The 5,424-nt window shown below is 45.6% G+C and overlaps 2 protein-coding genes across 7 annotated transcripts in view; one reads left to right on the forward strand and one right to left on the reverse strand.

Moving 5' to 3' along the window:
- LOC106821103 overlaps positions 1-4,715 on the reverse strand; it is a 13,201-nt gene extending 8,486 nt beyond the window's left edge. For 2 of the 6 annotated variants that reach the window (XM_014825760.1, XM_014825766.1), the window contains exon 1: positions 1,689-1,777. The gene's annotated coding sequence lies outside the window, so the exon portion shown is untranslated. Of the gene's footprint in view, positions 1-295; positions 409-1,688; positions 1,778-4,169; positions 4,638-4,661 lie in introns of those variants that run through there. The other 4 variants (XM_014825764.1, XM_014825761.1, XM_014825763.1 and 1 more) reach the window with 4 other exon arrangements.
- Positions 1,842-5,424, forward strand: part of LOC106821104 (transmembrane protein 41A-like) — a 9,637-nt gene continuing 6,054 nt past the window's right edge. The window contains exon 1 of the mRNA XM_014825767.1: positions 1,842-1,887. The gene's annotated coding sequence lies outside the window, so the exon portion shown is untranslated. The remainder of the gene's footprint in view (positions 1,888-5,424) is intronic.

Raw genomic sequence — 5,424 nt, forward strand, 5'->3', positions numbered from 1 at the left:
AACCCTCGTACTAAGGCCGAACTTTTAAATAAACAGTTTCAATCAGCCTTCTCCAAGGAGGTGGAGTCTGGGGTACCTCAAGGCACTGTCTTGGGCCCTCTACTCTTCTTACTCCACATTAATGACCTTCCTGACGCCGTCGTATCCCAAGTGAGGCTATTCGCCGACGACTGCCTGATCTACAGAGAGATCCGATCGATCGCTGACCAGATAGAGCTCCAGCAAGACCTGGAACGCCTTCACGACGGGGCATCAACTTGGGGCATGCGATTCAATACAAAGAAGTGTAACATACTCCGAATCCATCGACGAGCTGGTACTCCATTGTCCTTCTTCTACGAGTTGGATAAGCATATCTTAGAGGAAGTGACCACCACTAAGTACCTCGGCCTGAACTTCTCCTTCAACCTAAAATGGGACGACCACATCAGTGCGATTTGCGCAAAGGCCAACAGCACACTCGGTTGCAACTGAAAATTTGAAATTTGCTCCAAAAACACTCAAAGAGGTTGCATATAAGTCATTAGTTCGCTCAAAATTGGAACTTGCATCTATTGTTTGGGATCCGTTCCTGGTCAAAAATATTGATAAGTTGGAAAAAAGTTCAGAGAAGGGCAGCCAGGTTCGTATGTAGAGACTACCGGCGTGACAGTAGCGTTACTGAAATGCTAGGAACTCTGAATTGGCCTTCTCTTGCTCAGCGGCGGAGCGATCAGCGCATAGCATTCATGAAGAAGATAATGTCTTCTTCAGTGGCGGTACCAGCAGATCAGTATACCAAACCTGGACGCCCGCAAACACGCAGTAAGAACAGTCGGAAACTTCAAACAATGCGAGTCAACACCGAAGAGTTTCGCCATTCCTTCTTTCCGAGAACTATTCAACAGTGGAACCAGCGTACTGAGGACGAGATAGACCTTATCTGTTCCACTGCCGCTGACGACAACATCTAAGCGCACACCTCCCTGCGTTATTATCCACGTAACCATGGGCTACGCAGGAAACTAGCCAGATCCAGATCGGGTCTATGTCCCCCAGGGTACTGCCGGAACGTACCCTGAGTACGGTCCGGTATACCGGAACGTACCCTGGTCACTATTTAATATGGTTCGGGTTCGGGTTAGGGAGTAGGCGTAGGCGACTCCCTAGACTCGTTAGTGGAGTAGGCGAGGTACGGTCCGGCATGTTAGATAGTACCACTACCAGGGTACGTTCCGGTATACCGGACCGTACCCAGGGTACGTTCCGGCCGGCAGTACCCCGGGTAGACCAATAAATTGTGCCCTAAAAATTGTTATATTCTGATGTTATTTTAGGTTTTATGTTTCCTAATTTTTTAAGGGGCCATTTATGCTCAAAGTAGCGTTTACACACCCATGTCGTGAGTTTGGTTAATGTGGGGGTACAGTCTTAAAAATTGACAGAGGTCATCTTGAAGGTGTTGGGGTTGGGGTTGGGTTGAAGGTTGGTCTATACCCCGGGGGACATAGGCCCTCTTTCTCTCTCTCAGCGTAAGTCTGGGGCCTAAACCAAGAACTTGAAGAAGACCTAAACCAAGGCCAAAACCAAGGCAAGGGCAAGGGCAAGGCCTAAACCAAGATTGTTTTTTTGTGATTTTAGATTGTTAAGCGGTAACTTGTCTCTACGTCTTCGATATAGTTCCTTGGACTTTAAAGACTATTACTTACGTGGTTACGAGGTAACATCAAAACATATAGCCATTCCCTGCGCATTGCCTGGTAACGCGTAGAGTTTGGACGCTCGCCCGAAACTGGACGCTCATAAGTGCGCATGCGCGCAGGCGCCTCTTGTTTTGCAATGCGCAGTAGTCATCTGTTCTGTCGTAGAGTTTTCGAAAGTTACGGGGGACGGGATCAGCTGGCGGAGGTACACTATTTAGTTGCCGTACACAATACTACTACTAGTAAAATAGAGTTATCTTGTTAGATTAGCAGCCATATATGGAATTTTTCTGTTAAAAACAATGATACGGTGCTGCTACAGTGCTAAAATTATACCATAAAAATGGTGGTAGATGGCCGGCGCTTTTTAGAGGAGGCATTTTAGATGCATCATAGATACTAACCCCTTGGGTTAGTACGTATCTATGGATGCATTTTGTATTACATTTTGTATGATTAGGCCTAGCCACAAGTTCCCTTCTCGCATTTAGCTTCTGATTGGTGTTCTAAGTTGTTACATAATTTTTGCAGTTGGGTGCTAGGGATGTGACACCACAGACTGCTATCTGCAAGTCTATATAATATGCTATATAATTGCCAAAACCTACCTAATTTGCATAATTTTTTTTTAAATATGAAAACCCCTGTAATACGTTTTGGGGCCCAGCCCTTATTCATTCACATACCAAAAATGAACAAAATCCGTTGAACCAGAACTGACTAATAACAATTTCCATTTTTGCCAAAAAATTGCCGTGGCTCGAAAGTACGTCGACTGGCGTGCTCGAAAATAGGACGTTCAAACCTCTCCCATAGCAGTAACAACTATACCCAATTTCAAACATGTGGGTCAAACGGTTCCTGAGTTATCGTTGACCGTAGCCAAATGTTGACAGAAGGACGGACGGACGTACGACGGACGACGACCCATGCCAATAGCTCATCTTGACGATGTCAAGGTGAGCTAAAAAACTAACAGATGCATACCTACGCACGTCGGCCCTTGTATATATAGTTCGCATATATGCTATTGCTAATCTAATCCGGGTGCAAAAGCTAGACTAGAGTAGTAGCCTAGTAGGATTGAGCACGCACCACCAAGACGGTGGGTCTTGCGACATAAACTGTTACACAGTCACTTTCCAAATCCGCCATACAACTGTCAGCTGTATGGTAACTGTAAGCAGGGACGAACTTGCCCCTCGGGCAAATCGGGCAATGCCCGAGGGCCCAGAGGGCCAAGGGGCCCATGAGCCTCAAAAGAAATATTGTGCCCAAAATCCGAGGACTTTTTCCAATCCATGAGAAAATGAGAATGATGAAAATGAGAAGAAAATGAAGATGAGAATGAGAAAAATGATGGAGGGGTGAGGGTTCGCTGTTAGCTTTGAGATTAGCGTGCATGATTCACGCTGCGCTGTTAGGTCAGCGTAGGACCAGGGGCCGGTTTCACGAAGCGTAATTAAGTCCTTAATCATGATTAAATCACTAATCATGATTAACTTCCCGTACTTAAACTGAAGTGACTGTTTCACGAAGCGTAATTAACTTTAATCATTCGCAGAATTAGTGATTCGTTAGTTCGGAAATACAACCCAACGTTGAATAATCACCTCGTGAAACTTATTGAAAAAACGAGAGACAAAAAGAATGAATCTCGGGGTCGTGGAGATTTTGTTTCATTTCTCAGCAAGACGAGTTTGAACAGACTTTTCAACATCATTGGAACTATGATTCACATAGTGCAAAAGAGGAAAGTGCAAAAGAGATAAAAGAGGCTGGCCGTTGGTCCGTAGAACTCGACTCATCACAAGAAATAAGCGCCCATGATCAATGCGCGATCGTTGGTCGATATGTACATGATGATATTGTGAAAGAAACTTTGCTGCGTGTGGTAAATGTTACGAGTTCAACGGCTACAGGCATGCATAACCTCCTGGAAACATCCCTGACCGAAATCGGACTAGATTTGGCAACCTGCATTTCGGATGCCTTTGACGGGGCCGCCAACATGAGCGGTGCCTACGGGGGATTACAGGCTATCCTAAAACAGAACAACGCAAGCCACATCCATACCTGGTGCTATGCACACGTTCTCAACCTTGTTATCAGTGATGCTAGTAGCGTGTGTGTTCCCGCTGTGACACTATTTGGCTTACTCACCCAATGTCAAAAATTCTTTAAAGAATCCTACAAGAGGATGGAGGAATGGGAGAGACAGATGCAGACTAAAAAGTCCCACCAGAAACTGGTAAAGTTGGAAAGGATTGGCGACACCAGATGGTCGAGTCGAAGTAGAGCGCTGAGAAAAATATTCGGTTCATACAGAGATCAAGATAAGGCGATATTTTTTGATCTGCTGATTGACTTGAAAAGTGAATTTCGACAAGCCGTTCGCCATGAGGCGAAATCTATATTAGATAATTTATGCAAATTTGAAACGGTCATTGTGGCATTCATCTATTCGAGAATATTCTATATTATTACCCCTGTCTCAGACTACCTGCAAATGCCCGGATTGGATCTTCTGCAGTCTTGGCGGATGATCAAAGCTGCAACCAAATGCTTGAGGAATATCTTGAGGGACTTCGATCATGTACACAAAACTACCACAGAGTTCATCGCAACCGTAAATAAGAAAATGGAAGACATTGATGAAGATATCTTCATTAACACCAATCACGTGGTGGGGCGCCGTTCATCCGCCGACCCGCTTAAGTCTTTCGAAATTAATTGCCACAACATAATTCTAATTCTGGATAAAGTATCATCCAGCATCGAGACCAGTTTCATGGCGCATGGTGATTTATACAAAGAACTCGTGTTTCGACCCGTCGCAATTTAATGAAATCGTCTCTGACCCAGATCTGATACAGTGTGATCAAATTTTGCGTTGTCTCCCCGAAGTCGATTCAGCAGCTTTGAAAACTGAGTTGGTCTCACTGGCATCAAATTACAATAATATGAAAAATGGCATACCATCGACCAGTGATTCGGTGGATGCCAAAGTCATCGATGACATTGACATGTCAGATGGAGATGCTACGGATACGGAAGCTGATACTACTGATATAGATCTATCAAAAGACGAAAGACAGTGTTTGCAAGAATTGTTTTTCGTGTGTCCTCAAATTAGTGCACAACTACCGATTCTGCAATTCTGCGCATGACAACCTGTATATCGTGTACAAATTCCTTGTAACGTTAAGCGTGTCTCAGGCTACGTGTGAGCGCGCTTTCCCTCCGGTGGAAAGTGGCGTCACCTGCAGGAACACCGGAGTTGTAACTGATTGAAAACGGTGAGCTGTGGTCCGTGCGGCGGCGAGTTAGGCACCATGTTGTTATATATAGTCAATGGCCGCGTGTGTGCTGTAGCTGCAGGTGCGGGCTTGTTCTTGCTGCCAGTGATAGTTACTAGAGCTAGCCCACAAGTATACCGACCAGGCTCTCCGACTGTTAGTGTTACACGTCGCCGTACCCAACGTAGTGTTAAGCGAGAAGGGAACTTGTGGCTAGCCCACAAGTAAACCGACCAGGCTCTCCAACTGTTACACATCGTAGGACCTCTCGCCAACGTAGTGCTAAGCGAGAAGGGCACTTGTGGCTAGCCCACAAGGTGCCAGTCCGCCCCTGACTGTAAGTCTGGCTCATAGGCATAAGGCTCAACTCAAAGAGGAATGATGGCTCAGGTGTTTCCCCAATTCGTGAAGGCAGCAGGCTAGTTAGCGACCCTCGTACTAAG

Source organism: Priapulus caudatus, unplaced genomic scaffold (assembly GCF_000485595.1).
Source record: "Priapulus caudatus unplaced genomic scaffold, Priapulus_caudatus-5.0.1 Scaffold58, whole genome shotgun sequence".
Lineage (NCBI taxonomy): Eukaryota > Metazoa > Priapulida > Priapulimorpha > Priapulimorphida > Priapulidae > Priapulus > Priapulus caudatus.